The following is a 22,182-nucleotide window of genomic DNA, read 5'->3' on the forward strand; positions in this document are numbered from 1 at the left end:
TATTCAGAAGACGGCATTCACCTGCAAGTATGGGCTATACGAGTATACGGTCATGTCCTTTGGCTTGACCAATGCTCCGGCTTTCTTCATGCATCTGATGAACAAGGTTTTCATGGATTATCTGGACACCTTTGTGGTGATATTCATTGATGATATCCTGATATATTCCAAGTCAGAAGCAGAGCATGAGAAGCATCTGAGGCTTGTGTTGCAGAGGCTCAGAGAGCACAAGCTGTATGCCAAGTTTAGCAAGTGTGAATTCTGGATTGACGAGGTTCCATTCCTCGGTCATGTCATCTCCAGGGGAGGTATTGCTGTGGACCCCGGAAAGGTGAAGGATGTGTTTGACTGGGTTGTGCCATAGACAGTGAAGGAAGTCCGCTCTTTTCTGGGCTTAGCAGGGTATTATCGGAGGTTCATTGAGAATTTCTCCAAGATTGCGAAGCCCTTGACATCCTTGTTAGAGAAGGGCGTGGATTTCTCTTGGATTGATGAACGTTAGAAGGCCTTCGAGGAGCTGAAGAAGAGGTTAACTACGGCGCCAGTCCTTGCTCTGCCAGACTAGAGCAAGAGGTTCACAGTGTATTGTGATGCTTCGAGAGATGGTCTTGGTTGCGTCCTGATGCAAGAAGGCAGAGTGATAGCTTATGCTTCGCGGCAGTTGCGCCGGCACGAGCTAAATTATCCCACTCATGATCTGGAGTTAGCCGCAGTTGTGCATGCCCTGAAGATATGGAGGCATTACTTGTTTGGGCAGAGGTGTGATATTTACACCGATCACAATGCCTCAAGTACATTTTCACTCAGAGTGAGCTGAACATGCGGCAGAGAAGATGGCTAGAGTTAGTCAAGGATTATGACCTAGAGATTCACTATCATCCGGGCAAGGCCAATGTTGTAACAGATGCTCTGAGCAGGAAGAGCTATGTCAACATGGCCGTGGCTTTTCAGATGCCTCAGGAGTTATGTGAGGAATTTGAGCAGTTGAGTCTGGGTTTCTTGCATCACACCTCAAGTGCATCATTCGAGGCAGAACCCACTCTAGAGGCAGAGATCAGGCAGCATCAGAAAGAAGATAAGAAGCTGTAGGAGATCCGCGAATTGCTCAAGATTGGCAAGGCACCTCATTTCAGAGAGGATGATCAGGGTACCTTGTGGTACAAGGGTCGGATATGTGTGCCGGATGTAGGGGATCTCAGGAAGCTGATCTTGAGTGAGGCTCATGATACGGCATATTCCGTTCATCCGGGCAGCACGAAGATGTATTATGATCTCAAGGAACGATTCTGTGTATCTGAAGGTCTCGCCGATGAGAGGAATCCGCAGGTTTAATGTACGAGGGAAGCTAGCTCCTCGATACATTGGTCCGTTCAAGGTGTTGGAACGGAAAGGTGAGGTGGCATATCGTTTAGAGTTGCCGCTCAATCTCTCAGGAGTGCACGATGTGTTTCACGTGTCTCAGCTGAAGAAGTGCTTGAGAGTGCCAGAAGAGCAAGCACCGATAGAAGGGCTGGATGTGCAGGAGGATCTGACCTATGTCGAGCATCCGGTGAAGATTTTGGAGACATCTGAGAGAGTCACTCGAAACAAGAAGATCAAGATGTGCCGTGTTCAGTGGAGTCATCATACGGAGGATGAGGCTACTTGGGAGCGAGAAGACGAGCTAAGGAAGACATATCCCGATCTCTTTGCTAGCTAGCCTATCCGAATCTCGGGACGAGATTCCTGTAAGGGGGGTAGGTTTGTAACACCCTAAGGTAAATTCCTCATATTTTTTTTAATTAATTTATTTGGGCTTAAATAGATTTTCCAGGGTCTTCTCTAATTTATCTCGTATTTAAAGTAAATTTATAACACAAGGAAATAAAATTTATCATAGGATTAAATTGTTTGTGCATTCATGCTGCAGCATTGTTTTATTTGTGTCAAGTTCATAGGTCTGAATTCAATTTGCATTTGAATTCAAATAGTTTTGTTTGAATTAGTGGAGTGTAGAAAAAGAAAAGGAAGAGAAAGGAGCCCAGCCAGCCGGCCCAAACCCCTCTCCCTCTCCCTCTCTTTCTTTCCCAGCCCGAGGCCCAGCTCTCTCCTCTTTTCCCCCGCGTGGGCCGAGCCCCGGCCCAGTTTCCCCCTCAGCCCGGCCTGTCTCCCCGCTCTCCCCCCTTCTCTCGCTGGCGAGCTGGACCCACGCGTCAGCTTCTTCCCCCTTCTTTCTCTCCTTCCTCTGTTTCCTCCGGCGCTCAACAGCCTCCAAAAACGCCGGCGAGCTTTTCCCCTGGGCCCGCACGCCGAGGCCTCGACCCCCGGTCCTTAAGTGGCCCAGTAGCCCCACCAACCTATCTGAACCCTAACCCTAGCCTTGCATCGCGAGCGCCGCCGCCTCCTTCTTCCCTCCGCCGCGCAGGCGCCTCGGCCTCACCGTCGATCGGCCGCTCTGCTGCACTTCGGACCACCACATCACCCGTAGAAGCTCCACCTCGCCCCCTAGAAGCTTCCCGAGCTGTGCGTTGGAGCTCTGGAACTCGGCATCGCCGGAATCGAGCCTCGACGCCGCCGCCGGTGATCTGCTCCGCCGCCTAAATTGGCCGCCGTCGTTGTGTCCCGGCCCTTCTTAACCCCCTGGTTACCTCCGCAGGAGCTTCCCCGACCGATCCGTGCATCCCAGAGACCTCGAGGCCCCCTGCAGCACCTTCCCCCGTGAGCTCCGCCGCCCTCGCCGCACGGTCATCGTCGACGTCTACCCTCCGTTGCGTCTTCGACCCTCACGACGCCCCGGTGAGCAACACATCAACCCCCTGTCCGTTTTGCGCTAGGCCCCGTGGTCTTTGGCAGGCCGTAGCCCCTGGAACGCCGCTCGCCGGCGACAGCCACCGCCTCTCACCGTCGCGCGCTAAGCCCGAGCCTCTCTAGGCCCAGCTGTAGCCCTAGGTCGTCTCCCCGTGCCCCGGTGGTTCTCCCTGGCTAGAAGTCGTGAAGGTTTGGCCCCCAGAGCGGCGGGAACGCCGAGCTCCGGCGAGCCCGAGCAGCGCGCCGCCGCGATCTGTCTTTCTCCGGCGGTCGGCGCCGCCAGCCCGCGCCTCTTTTCCCCTAAGCCGCCAGATCTGAGATCGACGCGTAGGATTAGATTCCACATACCCCTTCGCCGCGGGCCGTCCGATCCGCATCCTGCGCTCGGGATTAGATCTAGAGCGTAATGGATCTCAAACCGCCAGATCCCGATCCAAGGGCTGAGGTTTGCGCGTACCCCTTCGGTTAATGGATCTAATCTCAGCCGCCCGTCTTAGATCTAACGGCCCGGATTAGAACATACCCTTTCAGCCTTGTCTTTTTGCTAAAGAACCCTCGGGTTTATGGGAAATTAACCCGCCGTCCAGCCTTAGTCAAAAGTATTTACAGAAGGGTCCTTTTATTCCCGTTTAAGCCCCTGTCTTTCCTGGAAATTGAACCCGCAGTCCATCTCCTGAGTTTTCTCGTGCTAGCCCCTAGATTTAGGCTTTAATTACGTTTAAGTCCTCGGTTTTTGTCCAGAAGCCCCTGGTTGCCCTGTTTTTCTTACAAATAGGTCCCTAGAACTTGTTTCGAGCGTAGTTTTCGCGTTTTAGCTCCGTTTTAGGTGTTCTTTATATCCACGCGATCGTTGTAACGCGTAGAGTAGTTCTAGGCCAGATTTATGTGCTGTTTCATTGTCTTGGTGTACTGTTTCTTATAGTTTGCCATTGTTGTGCATGTGTGTATGTATGGACTATGCTTGATAATCGTGAGTAGACGCGGAGCCTTTGGACCAGTACCAGGAGCAGCCGTCTTCCGAGCAGTTCGAGCAGCAGCCGGGAGAGTACGAGGAAGGCAAGTATAGCATGAACCTCCTATCACTTTTAAATACAATTTCATACTGCATTTAAATTCTGTATGCCTATAAGGACTTTCCTAGCCACTTTATATCCTATATATATATATCCTTTGGGTTGCATTTTGGTTAGTTGTGCTAGGTTGCTGCGCTATAACACACTTGGTCCTTTTTAATTAAATTTGATTAATGGTTGTATGCAACTTAACTCTGAGAGTGGCCCTCTGTGCTGTGTGCTTGAGTGGCTCACGTCTCCTTAAAAGATGTTTTGATAGAAACATGGTTTAGGGGGCCAGCACGGTGCTTAGTGCTTGGTTGGCCACTCTCCATAAGGACCGGTTCATAGAGCGACAACCTGGGACAACCGCGCAACCACAAGACTGGAATGGGACGGTCTTGACTTACTAATTAGGTCATTTTGGTTCGGGAGTAACCTACCTGCGTGGGCAAGAGGGGTGGTAAGCTTCAATGGTCCCTGCTCCTCCGGCTTGGTCTGTGCTGTGTGTCTTGTACCCCCGGAGGTGGGCCCCATCGTCGCTGATCCAGAATCCTTAGCGGTTACACCTTACTAACGTGGTCCTTTGTAACGGTCTCGTAGTGTGCTTGCTAGTCATCTCACCTAAGGCAGTGTGATGAACAACTAGCGTAGCTCACGACTTGTGGGTAAAGTTGTGCAACCTCTCGAGAGTGTAAAACTGATATATCAGCTGTGCTCACAGTCATGAGCGGCCCAGATCCTCCGTCTGATTAGTGGGGCTATCAACCTTTGACGAGGGCAATTCCCCGGGTGGTTTTGGTTTGGATGGTTCTCCGTAGTTCTTAATTAATACTGATTAATTTATTATGCAATTGGGTTTATGGTAGTTCATCCACTGGTAGTAATTAGTTTTAATAAAATTTGCCAAGACTAAAAGCTAATGCAGTTGAGTCAGCTAACCTTAGAGCCTCATGCTCGTGTTATACTTGTTGAGTACTAGTTTTGTACTCACACTTGCCTCTCTACTCTTCTGTTCTCTTTCGGATATCTTCGACTGCTGCTCAGTGCCCGGCAACACGGAGGACTACGTTAGCGGCTTCGACGACTTCTAGGCGTTTGTCTCCCAGTCGACGTCCCTGTGGCGCCCAGCTCTTCATGTATTCATTTTACGCTTCCGCATTCCTTGAACTGATTCTTGATTCAGTTGTAATAAAGATATTCATTTATTAACTTATACGCTTTTATTCGTGACATGTGTTGTGATATCTTGATAATCTGTTGTATATATGCGTGACTTGATCCTGGCGCTTATATGATTGCTCGATTTACGTTCTTATAAATCGGGTGTGACACTTCGCGACGGCCATAAGCGGCCGCGCGCCATTAAGGCCGTCCGCGGAGCCGCCGGCCAACCCCCCCCTGCCTCACCGCCTTGCCGGCCTATAAGTACCCCCTCCATCCCACTCCACCCCTTCCCACGGCCCCCACTGCCACTGCCCGCCGCCTCCCTCGCCCCCAGCGCCACCGCCGCCTGCAGCTCGGCCGCCGCCCGCAGCCCACCGTCGCCGCGCCCCCTCGCACCGCCCCCGCCCGAGGTGAGGCCGGGAATGGGCCCCCCTCCTTCCCCTCTCCCTCTTCCCCCATTCCCTGGCTGCTATTGAGCCCTAGGCCGCCGGATTGGGGCCGGCGCCGAGCTCCCTGCCCCCCCCTCTGTTTTCCTCTGGCAAGAGGAGGAAGAAAGGGGGCTGTTGCCCAAAAGCCCCTCCCCCTTTCCTGTTTTTCCAAAGAAGCCCCCCCCTCACTCTAACACACATATCCACCCCTTTTTTACAAAAGGAACCCGCTCTTTTTAATATTTCAAACCAAGCCCCCCTCACCACGTAAACCTAATTACACTCGACACCCGTTAGTATGCCCTGAATATTTCTAGTATTCGCAAATAAGCCCCTACCCTCCTTAGATAATTGTGAATAGGCCCCTAGACCCCCGTTTAAGCCCTAAAACCCGCTTTAGCGCGTCATTTTATGTGTGAAACGACTTCCGATTGACCCGAAACTTTACCACGCCCTTTCTAGTATAGTTTTAGCCATGCCATTAAGAAACCACCCAGAGATATTGCCCCGACCTCCGTAACTAAATTATTTCCGATTCAAGCTCAACGATAAAAGCTTTTAGTTCTTGTGCTTGATTGTGTGCCTGTTTGTTTGCGTCGTAGGACACGGAGTGAACGAGGAAGGTCCCGACTGTGACCAAGCGAACGAGGACCAGTTCTGCAACCCTGAGCCCGAGGGACAGTGCTTCGATCAGGACCTCCCGCAAGGGTTTTACGATGGCAAGTTCAATTCTGCCCTTTGATGCATGTTTTTGTCCTAGTTTTTATAAACACAACCCGATGGCCTGTTTTATAAAAGTGCATGGTTTTGCGTGCCGTAACCATGGTAGGATAGCCACCCTTGTTGTGACAACCATACCTTGACCACCTGATTTTATAAAGAAAATGCGTGTGTGTGGGAAAGGGTAAAATGTGGATTTGAGAAACGAGTCGGACGGGATGGATGGCATTTCTGTGTGAATTGCCGTTGGTGTGCTCGTACCTGTGTGGTTGAGCGTGGAGGGGAGATATCCATCTTGTCACCCCTAAGGACCGAGTTGATGTGACATCTCACCTAGCTTCTTGTAGTGCGAACCACTTGACCGTTGTATGGGCAACGGCTTAGCATAAACCCCACTAGTTAGCCTGATAGCCATCAGGAGAGCTGAGAGCAACGGGTGATCAAGGAGAAGGGATAAGCTCTGTGTGACTTATGCCCCGGTTAAACCTCGGAGATAGGTCGAATGACCCCTTGATGGAGCCCGTGGTGGCAAGTCAGGTCTAGCTAAGGTGGGTAATGGCTTTGTTGGGATCCGCACCGGCACTAAGGTGTTCGTGCTGTGGTACCCCACCTGTGGGTAAAGTTGCACACCTCTGCAGAGTTGAAAATCTATTCGAATAGCCGTGCCCACGGTACTGGGCAAGTTATGGTGTGGTCACATAACTAGTGTTCCTCTCTGGGAATGGATGGGCTGGTGTGAGTTGTTTGGAAAGTGTCCGGCAGTTGTGCCGTGTGCTACGGCGGACGGGGAGTCCGGTAGCAGTTTAAAACTTGGATCCTGTGTGGATCAACATCGTGTGCTCCTTGGTATTGGAAAACTTGTTTTGAAAATGTTTTCAAAATGAACCCTTGCATATAACCGAGTTTTCCGCAAATAAACCCTAACCGTACCCTTGGATTGTCCTTTGCATTAATTTCTGTTATACCCCCTCCGTGGGTGTGATTGGACTTGCTGAGTACATTCGTACTCACCCCATTCCTATTTTTACAGTGGAAGACCCAGACTACGTCCTCGAAGACAACGAGTAGGGTTTCGTCCTGCACCCAGTCTTGCCTGTGGTTGAGGCCACCGTTGGATTCCGCATGGCGCAAGACTCTGATGATCCTCTTTTCGTAGCTAGTGTAGTAGTGTGGGTTCTGGTTGTAATCCTCGCGATAGTGGCGCTTCACTGCCCATTACCGCGTAGAGTTGCACGGTGATATACCATCTGATGTAATAAAAGTGTTATTAGCCTCCTGGGACTGATAAATCGACACTTTTAAGTCTTCCCTGATGGGGGGACGCTTCAGAACGCGAGGAGGCGCTAAAGAAGGAGTTTCCCCATCTATATAGGAACCAGCCGAATCTCGAGGACGAGATTCATTTAAGTGGGGTAGGTTTGTGACGCCCTGAAAATTCACCAAGCTAAATCACGCGCTAGAGTGCTTCATTTAAAAGTCATTAGTCATCAAAACCCTAACCCTAACCCTTCCTATCCGACAGCGGACTTGACCGCCGTCTCATCCCGCACCGCTTACGCGCGACCGCTTTCCGCGATCAGCGCCGGCGCGATGCTGTTCTTCTCGCGCAACGCGCGGACGACGCACGCGCGTGGCCGACCGACCGCGGTCGCCGCCGCGATCGGCGCCGACGCACCCCTCCCTTTCCCTCTCTCCCCTTTCTCTTTTCTCCTTTTCTCTCTCCCTCCTATTTCTTTTCTTTTTCCCTTTTTCCCTCTCTTTCTTTTCTTCCTTCCTTTCTTCTTTTCCCTCCTTCCTTCTCCTCCCTTCTCCTCTCCCCTGCTCCCGAACGCCGCCCGGCCCCTGGCTCCCCGAGCCACGGCCCCCTCCTCCCCTCGCGCGCGCACACGCCCCTGTGCCCGGCTGCCTGTGCCCACGCGCACGCCCGCGCGTGCACCACGTGCCGCGCCGCCCGCCGCGACGTCCGTCGCTCGCCGCGCACGCCGGCAGGCCGTGCGCGCCACGCCCCGAGCCGCCGTGACACCCGCCGCTAACGCTGCTCACGCCACGCGCGTCCCCGCCCTCGCACGCACGCCGCCGTACGCGCGCGCACCGCCGGACCATGCACGCACGCGATCCACGCGCGCACGCAACCGCACGGCCGCCGCGCCGCCCGCCACTGCCGCCCTGGCCTCGCCGCCCGCGCCGCCCCTGTACCGCACAGCGCCGGCCCCTCCTCCCCACGTGCTCGACGCCGCCCTCGGCGCTTGCGCCCGCCGCACGCCGCGTCGCAACCCCGGGCGCCATTAATGGCCACCCCGGAGCCGCTCCGCCGGCCACCATCCGCCCGCCCGCTCGGCCGCCTATAAATAGGCCCCCGTGCGGCCGCCACCTCCCCCGCAGCTCCCACCGCCGCCCCTGCCCTCTCTCCTAGCCCACAGCGCCGCCGCCGCCCGTGGCACCGCCGCCGCCCGCTTGCTCCCGTGGGCGCGTCTCCTCGCTCCGCCCCGGCCCAAGGTGGGACGGGGATGGGATCCCCTCCTTCCCCTCTCCCTCTTCCCCTCAACCCCGAGCCGCCCCGGGTCCCGGCCGGCCGGATTTGGCCGCCGCCGGCGCTTTCCCCCCCTCCTCTGTTCTGCACGGGGGAGAAGGAGGGAGAAGGGCAAATTTTGCCCGAGGCCCCCTCCTTTTTCCTGTATTTCCCAAGGGACCCCCCCTTCACTCTAATGCCCACAAACACCCCCTATTCACTCCCTTTCGCAAAAGAAACCTCGTTCTTTCTAATATTTCAAAACGAACCCTCCAAATACATAAACCTAGATACGCTCGACACCCTGAATATTTCTAGGGTTCGCAAATAAGCCCCTATCCTCTTTAGATAATTACGAACAAGCCCCTAGACCCCTGTTTAACCCCCCCGAGCCCGCTTCAACTCGTCATTTTATGCGCCAGACGATCTCCGATTGACCCGAAACTTTACCACGCCCTTCCTAGTATAGTTCTAACCACGCCATTAAGAAACCACCTGAAAATGTTACCCCTACCTCCGTAACTAAACTATTTCCGATTCAAGCTCAACGGTAAAAGCTTTTAGTTCTCTCGCTTGATTGTATGCCTGTTTGTTTGCGTCGTAGTACACGGAGTGAACGAAGAAGTTCCCGATTGCGACCAAGCAACCGAGGACCAGTTCTGCGACCCCGAACCCGAGGGACAGTGCGTCGATCAGGACCTTCCGCAGGGGTTTGATAATGGCAAGTTCAATTCCGCCCTTTGATGCATATTTCTGTCCTAGTTTTTATAAACACAACCCAGTGGCCTGTTTTATAAAATTGCATGGTTTTGCGTGCTAAAAACATGGTAGGATAGCCACCCTTACTTGTGATAACCATACCTTGACCACCTGGTTTTGAAAGAAAGAGTGTGTGCGTGTGGGGAGGGATAAGATGTGGTTTTGAAAGATGAGTCAGACGGGATGGATGGCATTTCTGTGTGAATTGTCGTTGGTATGCTCGTACCTGTGTGGTTGGGCGTGGAAGGGAGATATCCATCTTGTCACCCCTAAGGACCGAGTTGATGTGTCGTCTCACCTAGCTTCCTGTCGTGCAAACCACTTGACCATTGTATGGGCAACGGCTTAGCCTAACCCCACTAGTTAGTCTGTTAGCCATCAGGAGAGCTGGGAGCAATGGGTGATCAAAGAGACGGGATAAGCTCTGTGTGACTTATGCCTCGGTTAAGCCTCGGTGATAGGTCGAATGACCCCTTGATAGATCCCGTGGTGGCTAGCCAGGTCTAGCTAAGGTGGGTAAGGGCTTTGATGCACTAAGGTGTTCGTGCTGTGGTACCCCACCTGTGGGTAAAGTTGCACACCTCTGCAGAGTTGAAAATCTATTCGAATAGCCGTGCCCACGGTATTGGGCAAGTTACGGTGTGGTCACATAACTAGTGTTTCTCTCCAAGGATGGGTGGGCTGGTGTGAGTTGTTTGGAAAGTGTCCGGCAGTGGTGCCGTGTGCTACGACGGACGGGGAGTCCGGTAGCGGTTTAAAACCTGGATCCTGTGTGGATCAACAACGTGAGCTCTTGGGTACCAGAAAACTTGCTTTAAAAATATTTTTAAATGAACCTTTGCATATAACCGAGTTTTCCGCAAACAGACCCTAACCGTACCCTTGGATTGTCCTTTGCATTAATTTCTGTTATACCCCCTCCGTGGGTGTGATTGGACTTGCTGAGTACGTTTGTACTCACCCCATTCTTACTTTTACAGTGGAAGACCCAGACTACGACCCGAAGACATCGAGTAGGGTTTCGTCCTGCACCCAGTCTTGCCTGTGGTTGAGGCCACCGTTGGAGTTCCGCATGGCGCAAGACTCTGATGATCCCCTTTTCGTAGCTAGTGTAGTGGTGTGGGTTTTAGTTGTAATTCTCGCGATAGTGGCGCTTCACTGCCCATTACCGCGCAGAATTGTACGGTGATGTACCATCTGATGTAATAAAAGTGCTATCAGCCTCCTGGGACTGATAAAGCAACACTTTTTAGTCTTCCCTGGTGGGGGGACGCTTCAGGTAAGCCTAGTAACCAATCGGCCCGAGGAGTGCACATACCTCCCACCACTCGCATTTGGTTTTTCCGGTTACTCGCTTTGACATGTGGGAATACGTGTTGCAAGGCAACCAGGAATACGGTCGTACAGTAGTGCTGTAGACGTACGTCCTGCACATTGGTTGTGCGTATGGTCCTGCAGTCGCTTGTGGTGGATCTGATCCACGAGTTGGAATGAAAGGCAAACGGTTGCTTTGGAACGATCATTGGACGTTCCAAGCGTGTGAGTTAGGTTTACCCTTGCAAGGCTGAAATTCGATTCAGGAATCGTCCGTTTCTCGCGGAGATTGAGACTGCTTGATTTCTTTGCCACATAGAGTAACAAGAGCAACTTTATGGTTATCAAAAATGATGTTTGGCTAAAGATTCTACCATGCTTGAGTAGTTATAGGTGCTTACCTAGAATGGATAAACAACTAGAACTCGAAAGCTAAAATTTGAAATTAAGGATCTACTCTTTGTTGCTTTTCAGCTGAAAACTCTACCCAGAACTATTAAAGCCTTCATAAGTCTAGTTACATGGCTAAGTATACCATGAAACGGGTAAGCCTTGCTGAGTATTAAAATACTCAGTCTTGCATTGTGACTTTTGTTCAGGTAATCCCCCTGAGGACTCTACTCTGCCTGTGCCATGGCCCTATGCTCTGCCTGATGGTTGGTCCGTGGAATGGGACCCGTCCCCGGCCAACACTGATCATACTGAGTGATGTCATGCTAGGGCTGTAACACCCTAATGTAATTTTCCCAAATTTTAAGGAATTTATTTTGGCACAGATAAAATTTCCAAGGTTTTTTCTAATTTATCTTGCATTTAAAAGTAATTTATAACACGGGAAAATAAAATTTATTATAAGGTCAACATGTTTGTGCATTCATGCTGGTGCATAAGTTTTATTTGGTTGAGTGCATAGAAGTTGAATTCAAATTCGAACTGAATTCCAATAGATTTGAGTGGAAACAGGAAAGTAAGTCAGTCATTCTCTCTTTTCTCAATCATTCCCGCAGCCTTCTTCTCTCAGTCATTCCCTCAGCTGGCCCCACCTGTCGGCCCCTTCTTCCTCCTCCCTCTACCGGCCGCACAACGACCGCCCGAAATCTCCGGCAAGCCCTCGTGCCGGGCCCGCATGCCGAGGTTGCCCCATCGCCCCAAAAATAGGATCCCCAACTCCCTGCATATCATCCCCTACCCCGTACCCGCCCCAAAACCCTAGCGCTGCTGCCCTTCTCCTCCGCCGCGCTGCATCCTCAGCCTTGCCATGGTTAGGCCGCTCCGTCGTGCCCTAGACCACCACGACCCCTGCAAATGCCTCGCCTCGACCCCTAGAAGCTTCTCGAGCCCAGCATTGGAGCCCTAGACCCCGGCATCACCGGAATTCCGCCACGACCGTCGTCGCGAGTGAGGAGCTCCGCCTCGGTAATTCCTCGCCGCCGGTGATCTTCGCACCCTCTTAACCCCTCAGTCATCTTCGCAGGAGCCTCCTGAAGCGATCTAGGGCGACCCGAACCTCAGAGCCCATCTGTAGCCGCCGGTCCGCGAGAACCCGACCGCCTCCGCCGCACGGCCATCGTCGACGACCATCTTCCACTGCAGCTCCGGCCACCACGAGACCTGGGTGAGCTTTCCCGCCATTCCTTGGTCCTTTTTGCGCTAGATGTCGTAGATCTTTAGCCCTCTCTTAGACTGGAACGCCGCGCGCCGGCGATGCGCCGCCGTGCCGATCCGCCCCGTCGTCGTGCGCACCGCCTGAGACCTCCCCGAGCCCTGCAGTAACCCTAGGTGGATTACCCATGTCGCGTAGGCCATGCCAGACCCGAGCTCGAATAGTTTTGACCCTCGGAGCATCGAATTTGAGGAACTCCGGCGAGCCCGAGCCACGCGCCGCCGTGGGAGTCAAATTCCGGCGACCGTTCCGCCGTCCCCGCGAGCCAGCCAGATCAGACCGGTGTGATCCAGATCGGACCGTCCGGACCTCCCGCCGTGCAGATCGGACCGTCTGAACTAGATTGGGTCCGAACCGTCCGATCTAGACACGACGGCCCAGATTAGAAGATACCCCCTCAACTGTGGCAGTTTTGTTAAAGAGCCCCTGCGCTTTTTAAGAATAAACCCGCAGTCCACTTCAGTTCAATAATAATTGCAGTTTAGCCCTGTTTCTTGCACGGACCCCCCTGAGCTTTCCAAATTTGAGGTTCGAAGCCCAGCCCGGCTGTTTTAGCGCGTTAGCCCTCAGATCTTTCTGGTTTTTGCACCTAAACCCCTGGTTTTTGGTCCAGAACCCCCTGTGGCTCAGTTTTTCTCGCAGAAAGGTCCCTGGACCTTGTTTTAGCCCCAGATTTCGCGTCTTAGCTCCGTTTTAGGTGATTCTCACGCTCACGCGATCGTTGTAACGCGTAGAATAGCTTTAGACTAGTGTTGTGTGCTGCTCTGTTGTATTGGTGTACTGTTTTCTTATAGTTTGCTATTGGTTGTGCATGTGTGTATGTGTGGACCATGCTTGATGATCGCGAGTAGACGCGGAGCCTTTGGACCAGTACCAGGAGCCGCCATCTTCTGAGCAGTTCGAGCAGCAGCAGGAGAGTTTCGAGGAAGGCAAGTATAACATGAACCTCCTATCACTTTTAATGCAATTTCATACTGCATTTTAATTCTGTATGCCTATAAGGATTTCCTAGCCACTTTATATCCTTTCAATATATCCTTTGGGTTGCATTTTGGTTAGTTGTGCTAGGTTGCTGCGCTATAACACACTTGGTCCTTTTTAATTAATTTTGCTAATGGTCTTATGTAACTTAATTCTGAGAGTGGCCCTTTGTGCTGTGTGCTTGAGTGGCTCACGTCTCCTTAAAAGACGTTTCAATAGAAACATGGTTTAGGGGGGCAGCACGGTGCTTAGTGCTTGGTTGGCCACTCTCCATAAGGACCGGTTCGTAGAGCGACAACCTAGGACAACCGCGAAACCACAGGACTGGAATGGGATGGTCTTAACTTACTAATTAGGTCGTGTTGGTTCGGGAGTAACTTACCTGCGTGGGCAAGAGGGGTGGTAAGCTTCAATGGTCCCTGCTCCTCCGGCTTGGTCTGTGCTGTGTGTCTTGTACCCCCGGAGGTGGGCCCCATCGTCGCTGATCCAGAATCCTTAGCGGTTACACCTTACCAACGTGATCCTTTGTAACGGTCTCGTAGTGTGCTTGCTAGCCATCTCACCTAAGGAAGTGTGATGAACAACTAGCGTAGCTCACGACTTGTGGGTAAAGTTGTGCAACCTCTCGAGAGTGTAAAACTGATATATCAGCTGTGCTCAGAGTCATGAGCGGCCCAGATCCTCCGTCTGATTAGTGGGGTTATCAACCTTTGATTAGGGAGGTTTCCCCGGGTGGTTTTGGTTTGGTTGGTTTTCAGTAGTTCTTAATTAATAATGATTAATTTATTATGCAATATGGGTTTATGGTAATTCATCCACTTGTAGTAATTAGCTTTAATAAAATTTTGCCAAGACTAAAAGCTAATGTAGTTGAGTCAGCCAACCTTAGTGCCTCATAGTTTATGTTATACTTGTTGAGTACGAGTTTGTACTCACGCTTGCCTCTCTACTCTTCTGTTCTCTTGGATATCTTCGACTGTTGCTCAGTGCCCGGCAACGTGGAGGACTACGTCAGTGGCTTCGACGACTTCTAGGCGTTTGTCTCCCAGTCGACGTCCCTGTGGCGCCCTACTCTTCATGTATCTCTTTTACGCTTCCGCAACTCTTGAACCGATTCTTGATTCGGTTGTAATAAAATAATTCATTTACGATTTATATTAATGTTATTCGTGATATGTGTTGTGGTATCTTGATGATTCTGTTGTATATATGCGTCACTTGATCCTGGCGCATATATGATTGCTCGATTCATGTTCTTTATAAATCGGGTGTGACAGAATTGGTATCAGAGCCATATCAACTATAGGACGAAGCCTAGGTAGGTCTGGACGAGTATAGGACTTCTTTTCTCTTGCCTTGCTTCCGCAAATCTCTTAAAACCATTTTCTGCTTCTATTCCTTGAGTCTTAAGCCCTTGATTTGCTATCTCTCTCCTGTCTTCTCGGAGGAACAGCTTGAGTTTTCCGTAGACGTTGGCCTGAGTCGCCTAATCCTGTAAATTATAAGTTTAGGTTGTCCCGATGAAAATACGCTAGAACGAGTGTGTTAGTCGAGTGGTGTGATAAACTCGACTAAGTTGTGAATATTGGATGCTTGTTATTGTGTAAATGTTTGATTTTGATTTTTGGTTGATTTCATAAGTAGATAAACTTGTTCAAGCAAATCGACCCTAACCCAACTTGAACTAAATAATAAAAAAAATTGAGTTAGAACGTTGGGGGTAAAACCCATATTCCTTTCTCTCTGTCATATCCTTCCGAAGTTTCATCTCCGCAGCTGCACAATATCTCGTTCTCATAAATTTTGTTTGTTGCGATCAGATGGTGAACACCAGGCGCACCGGTTCCAGTTCTGACCAGCAGGAGCAGAACAACCAGAGTACTGGACAGCCGTTACCGATGCTGTGGCAGAACCAACCTGAATTATACCGGCTCAAGTACGCGAGTCCACATTAGCGGGCTCTGGCGTGCTTCAAACGGTATAATCCTTTGGCCTGTCGGGTAACGTCCCGATAAACCACCGAAAGCAGGATCATAACAAGGTACCCCGCACGAAGGCGAGTCCAGAGATATAAAGGCCATCACATTTTACATCACAGGCAGTTATATTACATGAGTGTTTAAAAGTAACCTGATCTTCCCAACCGGGGAATTATTACAAACCGGCATAAGTTTTAGATTAACAGCGGAATTTAAAGTACGGTTTAGTACACGTCGTCAGTACAGATGTCATGTTTGCCCGTGCATGACATCACTCGGAGGGTTCCGGGTTGGCCGGGGACGGGTCCCACTCCACGGACCAACCATCAGGCAGAGGGTAGGGCCACAGTACAGGCAGAGCTGGGTCAGCAGGAGCATTACCTGAACAAAAGTTATAAGCAAGGCTGAGTATTCTAATACTCAGCAAGGCTTACCCGGTGATGGTATACATAGCCATATAACTAGACTCATGAAATCTGGTAAAGGTCTTGGGATAAATTTTCAGCGGAAAAGCAACTAAGAGTAGGTCCTTATTTTCTTCTTTTAGCTTTTGAGGTTCTAGTTGAATATACATTCTAGGTGAGCATCTAAGTCTATACAAGCATGATATAATCTTTGATCATCCATCATTTTAATAATAAAAGTATAATTGCTCTTGTTACTCAATGTGACAAAGGGATTAAGCAGTCTCAATCATCGTGAGAAGCGGACGATTCTGAAACGAATTTAACCTTGCAAGGTAAACCTAACTCACACGCTTGAAATACCAAAGGGTTGTTCCGAAGCAACCGTTTACCTCTCATTCCGACTCGTGGACAGGTCCACCACAAGCGACTGCAGGACCATACACACTTCCAAAGTGCAGGACGTACGTCTGTAGCGCGACTACAAAACCCGTACTCCTGGTTGCCCTTGCAACACGTATTCCCACACGTCGAACATAAGTAACCAGAAGAAGCAAGATGAGTGGTGGGAGGTATGTCCACTCCTTGGGCCGATTGGCTACTAGGCTTACCGCTTACCATATTTTGCGGCATGTGGTTAGTACTTTCAAACGCTTAACCCCGATCACCACACGCTGCGACCTTATCAAGTTCAACAACACAGACGGGGTATCATCTCAACCATGATACCTCATAAAACTCCCGTCCGTCATCCTTATAGTGATAACAGAGATGTAAGCATTACAACTCCTATATCGCGCGAGTGACAGGAAATCACCCGACTTCTACCGGCCCTATTAGCATAGCAGCTAGCCGGACTCAAGTGCTAGTATTCAATACATTGGTTCCTAGGAGAATGCAACTAGGGTTTCAAGCAATTCCTAAGAACTTAATGCATAGAATACGTAAATAGATATAGATTGCAGTGTAATTAAAATAGTGGGTTATGTCCGGGGCTTGCCTTCTGGTATAGGGTTGGGAGCAGAAGGACCGAGGTCTTCCGAACCTTGGTTCGGAGCTTCAGTTAGATTCTTGACGGTGTCTCCGGAATCTCCAGGAGTTTCTTCGGCTTGGTTCGCGATCAACTCGTAATCACCGTCGGTGAGGGTAAACGGTTCTACATGATATGCAAGACAAATAACATTAGGAAATGTGCACTCTTTTATTTGAGTCACATCAAAAATTGTGTTTTTAAAAGATTAACACTTCAAGAAATGCCAAAATCAAAGAAGATTTTAGTCTAAACTTATACTTGATGCTTAACTTATAACCACATCATTAAATTAATTCAAGATAAGTACTAAAACATATATTAGGGTTAAATTCAAATTTAAATTTGAATTTAAACTTTGAGTAAAGAGTGTTATAAAATTTTGAATACTTAAAAATAGATCACTTGATAATTCATGATCAAGAGATCTAATTAGATAAGTTTTAAAAGGTATGTTTAGCTAATTTTGGTTCAAAATAATTTGGAATGGCTATCTTAAAAGAATTTAATACATCACTTCATATATCATTTATAGAAATTGCACATTAAAATTATAAATAACAAAGCCAACATGTAAGAATTAAGGACTTTATACTCCCTTGTCTTCAAATTTGAAATAGATTCAAAATATTTGGTTTCATATCAAACTCTTGTAACAAAAGTTATAGAGTTCATAACCTAATTTCCAACAGAACAAGTTTTGCCAATTTTGGAATTTTCTACGATTTGTTATGTATTTTACAAGACAGCACAAGCACACCACATGAAATAACAAGCACTAGGGCGGGGGGGTCTCGGTTCTTTTGCATCTAGGTCCCTGAAAAAGGTTTTCTTCTTGCGATTACACCCTTGCTCAGCCATGGCAACGGCCGGTCCGTTGGCCTCGACGGCGTTCCCGCCGGCGGCGTGCATCCCGGCCAGGAGGGCGAGCAAAGCACCATCTACAGGACCTAAGGAGCTCACAGGACGAGAGGGCGCTGGATGGGCAGTAGTAGAACAGAGCGGCCGACGGGAGAGTGCGGCGGCCGTGGCGGCGCATCACCGTTCCCGGCGATGGGGCGGCGAACACGGGCTACGGAGGGGCGCACGAGCATCAGTGGATCACCAGGGAGCTATTTGTATACCTGGTGGAGCGAGGGATCGGGTGGAGAGAGCTGTCGACGAGAGGCTCGAGCTCGGGCGGCTCCGGTGGGCGGCAGCTCGGTGTGAGGGAAATTCCGGTGGAGGGGAGTTGGAAGCTGGGTTGGGTCGGGTCGAGGTGCTAGAGAAGGGGGTGGAGAAGCAACTGGTCAAAGGAATTGGGACGGGGTGGAGGGGGCTCAACGAATTTCAGCAAAGGGCGCACGGCGGCGAGCTCGGTGCTTGGTGACCGCGAGGAGGAAGAAGGAGAAATGCAGTGGGAAGAAGATGGGGTGTGGTCGGGTTGTAGCGGCACTGGGTTCACAGAAGAGAGGGAAAAGAGTAGAGAAAGGGAGGACCACGGCTGTGCTCTGGATAGCGGCGGCGAGGTGGCGGCCGGCGAGCTCTCGGGGCAACCGTGGCACTCGCAGTTGGTTGTTGCACAGTGCGACGATCGGGAGCGGGTTCTTTACGCAGCAGGGCAGCTGCGAGGCTCCGCTCTTGACAGGTGGGAGTCCTACCCGGTTCAGGACCGCGACTCTCTCACCTGGGTCCAGTTCCGTGAGCGCTTCAGGAGCCACCACATTCCTGAGGGCATTATGAAGATGAAGCAGAAGGAGTTCCGTGCCCTTAAGCAGGTAAATTTGAATAGAGTTATCTACAATTTCTTTTGAGCTTCGATCGATCCTTGATCTCTTTCGTAAGCCTGACACATTGAACGATTTCTATCCTTGTTATCTGTGTTCATGATTTCAGGGATCGATGACGGTGACGGAGTACCGTGACCGTTTCCTTCAGCTGGCCCGCTATGCCTCTACTGACATCGCCCATGATAGCGACAAGCAGGAGTATTTCAAGGAAGGGCTGGATGATCACATCCAGTATGCGCTGCTGAACCACCGCTTCGACAACTTCAACCAACTGGTTGATGCTGCTCTCAACACCGAGCGTAAGCGCCGGGAGATTGAGGATAAGAAGAGGAAGATGGCTCCATCCTCTTCGGGCAGCAACACTCGTCCCCGATATCAGCATCCACAGCAGCAGCAGCAACAGAGGCCGCCCCAGTAGTACCAGTAGTGGCAGCAGTATCCTCCTCGTCCTCAGCAGCAGGCAGGAAAGGGTCAGAGGCTTCCAGCGCCTCCGGCTCCACCAGCTCCGAGGCAGGGAGCGCCCACTCCTCCTCCTAGGCAGCAGGCCGCTGCACTTCCACGAGTGTGCTTCCACTGCGGCGAGCCGGGGCACTACGCCAACGTCTGTCCCCGGAAGGTACAGGCAGGACAGCAGGGGCGTGCAGCACCGCCCAAGGCCCCAGCTCAGGGCAGGGTGAACCACGTGACGGCCGAGTCAGCGGTCGAGGCTCCTAACGTGGTGATTGGTACGTTCATGGTCAACACTCACCCTGCTACCGTGCTTTTCGATACTGGTGCTACGCATTCTTTCATCACTCAGTCTTTCGTCGAGCATCATGGTATTCCTACTAGCACATTAAAGAGGTGCATGTTAGTATCTTCACCGGGAGGGCAGTTGAGGTCTCATGTTTTCTGTCCCCGAGTCAGTGTGGCCATAAGGGGGGTAGAGTTCAGTGCAAATCTGATGGTGCTAGACACCAAGGGCATTGATGTGATCCTAGGGATGGAGATTCTTGCTAAGTGGGGAGTCCGGATAGATTGTGCTCAGAGGACTGTTCTTCTATCAGCACCGGATGGTCAGGAGGTCACTGTCGGTGCTACAGAGTCTTATGGATTTCTTCATCAGATGGAGGCTAGACCCATGGATGTTATTCTCGTGGTGTCTGAATTCCCGGATGTCTTTCCGGATGATTTGCCAGGTATGCCGCCTGATCGCGACATTGAGTTTTCTATTGATCTCTTACCTGGCACAGCCCCTATTGCTAAGCGGCCCTATCGTATGGCACCCGTTGAGCATGAGGAAGTTAAGAAGACCATCGACGAGTTGCTAGCCAAGGGCTATATCCGTTGTAGTTTCTCTCCTTGGGCTTTTCCTGTATTGCTTGTGGAGAAGAAGGATGGCGCAAAGAGAATGTGCGTCGATTATCGGGATCTGAATGCAGTCACCATCAAGAACAAGCATCCGTTGCCTCGTATTGAGGACCTCTTTGATCAGCTTCAGGGTGCTTGTGTATTCTCGAAGATTGATCTACGTTCGGGTTATCACCAGCTGAAGATTTGTTCCGAGGATATCCCGAAGACGGCATTCACCTGCAAGTATGGGCTGTACGAGTATACGGTCATGTCTTTTGGCTTGACCAATGCTCCGGCTTTCTTCATGCATCTGATGAACAAGATTTTCATGGATTATTTGGACACCTTTGTGGTGATATTCATTGATGATATCCTGATATATTCCAAGTCAGAAGCAGAGCATGAGAAGTATCTGAGGCTTGTGTTTCAGAGGCTCAGGGAGCACAAGCTGTATGCCAAGCCCAGCAAGTGCGAATTCTGGATTGACGAGGTTCCATTCCTCGGTCATGTGATCTCCAAGGGAGGTATTGCTGTGGACCCCTGAAAGGTGAAGGATGTGCTTGACTGGGTTGTACCGCAGACAGTGAAGGAAGTCCGCTCTTTTCTGGGCTTAGCAGGATATTATCGGAGGTTCATTGAGAATTTCTCTTAGATTGTGAAGCCTTTGACTTCCTTGCTAGAGAAGGGAGTGGATTTCTCTTGGACTGATGAGCGTCAGAAGGCCTTCGAGGAGTTGAAGAAGAGGTTAACTACGGCGCCAGTCCTTACTCTGCCAGACCAGAGCAAGAGGTTCACAGTATATTGTGATGCTTCGAGAGATGGTCTTGGTTGCGTCCTGATGCAGGAAGGCAGAGTGATAGCTTATGCCTCGCGGCAGTTGCGCCGGCACGAGCTGAATTATCCCACTCATGATTTGGAGTTAGCCGCAGTTGTGCATGCTCTGAAAATATGGAGGCATTACTTGTTTGGGCAAAGGTGTGATATTTACACTGATCACAAGAGCCTCAAGTATATTTTCACGCAGAGTGAGTTGAACATGCGGCAGAGAAGATGGCTAGAACTGGTCAAAGATTATGACCTGGAGATCCACTATCATCCGGGTAAGGCTAATGTCGTGGCAGATGCTCTGAGCAGGAAGAGCTATGTTAACATGGCCGTGGCTTTTCAGATGCCCCGGGAGTTATGCGAGGAGTTTGAGCAGTTGAGTCTGGGTTTCTTGCATCACACCTCGAGTGCAACATTCGAGGCAGAACCCACTCTAGAGGCGGAGATCAGGTAGCAGAAAGAAGATGAGAAATTGCAGGAGATCCGTGAACTGATCAAGATTGGCAAGGCACCTCATTTTAGAGAGGATGATCAGGGTACCTTGTGGTACAAGGGCCGGATATGTGTGCCGGATGTAGCAGATCTCAGGAAGCTGATCTTGAGTGAGTGTGGCAGAACCAACCTGAATTATACCGGCTCAAGTACGCGAGTCTTCACCGAAAGGCTACCTCGTACTTCAAACGGTATAAAACTATTGGTCTGTCGGGTAACGTCCCGATAAACCACCGAACGCAGGATCCAACAAGGTACCTCACACGAAGGTGAGTCCAGAGATACAATGCCAAAATATCTTACACCACAGGCAGTTATATTACAAAAATGTACAAAGCATCATTAGCTCCCACGGAGGAGAGATTATTACAAGACAGGTTTTAGTTTTCAGTCAAAGCAGCGGAGCTTGGAAAACGTAGACATTATACACGTCGTTTATTACAGATATCATGCTAGCCCTGGCATGATATCACTCGACGGAATCTGTGTTGGCCGGGGACGGATCCCATTCCACGGACCAATCATCAGGCAAGGGGTAGGGCCACGGTGTAATGAAAGCTGGCTCATCAGGGAGATTACCTGGATTAAATCAACAAAAGCAAGGCTGAGTATACTAATACTCAGCAAGACTTACCCGGAATTGGGTATACCTTAGCCCATAACTAGACTCATGAAGGCTTTTAGCTTTAGGTAGAGTTTTCAGCTGAAAAGCAACAAAGAGTAGATCCTTATTTCCAACTTTTAGCTTTCAGGTTCTAGTGGATTAACCATTCTAGGTAAGCACCTATAACTAATCAAGCATGGTAAAATCTTTAATCAAGCACCATCTTTGATAATCATAAAGTTGCTCTTGTTACTCTATGTGGTAAAGGGAATAAGCAGTCTCATACATCGTGAGAGGCGGACGATTCTGAATCGAGATTCAACCCTTGCAAGGTAAACCTAACACACACGCTTGGAACACCACAGGG

The sequence above is a fragment of the Panicum hallii genome, chromosome 7 (genome assembly GCF_002211085.1).
Source record: "Panicum hallii strain FIL2 chromosome 7, PHallii_v3.1, whole genome shotgun sequence".
Classification (NCBI taxonomy): Eukaryota; Viridiplantae; Streptophyta; class Magnoliopsida; order Poales; family Poaceae; genus Panicum; species Panicum hallii.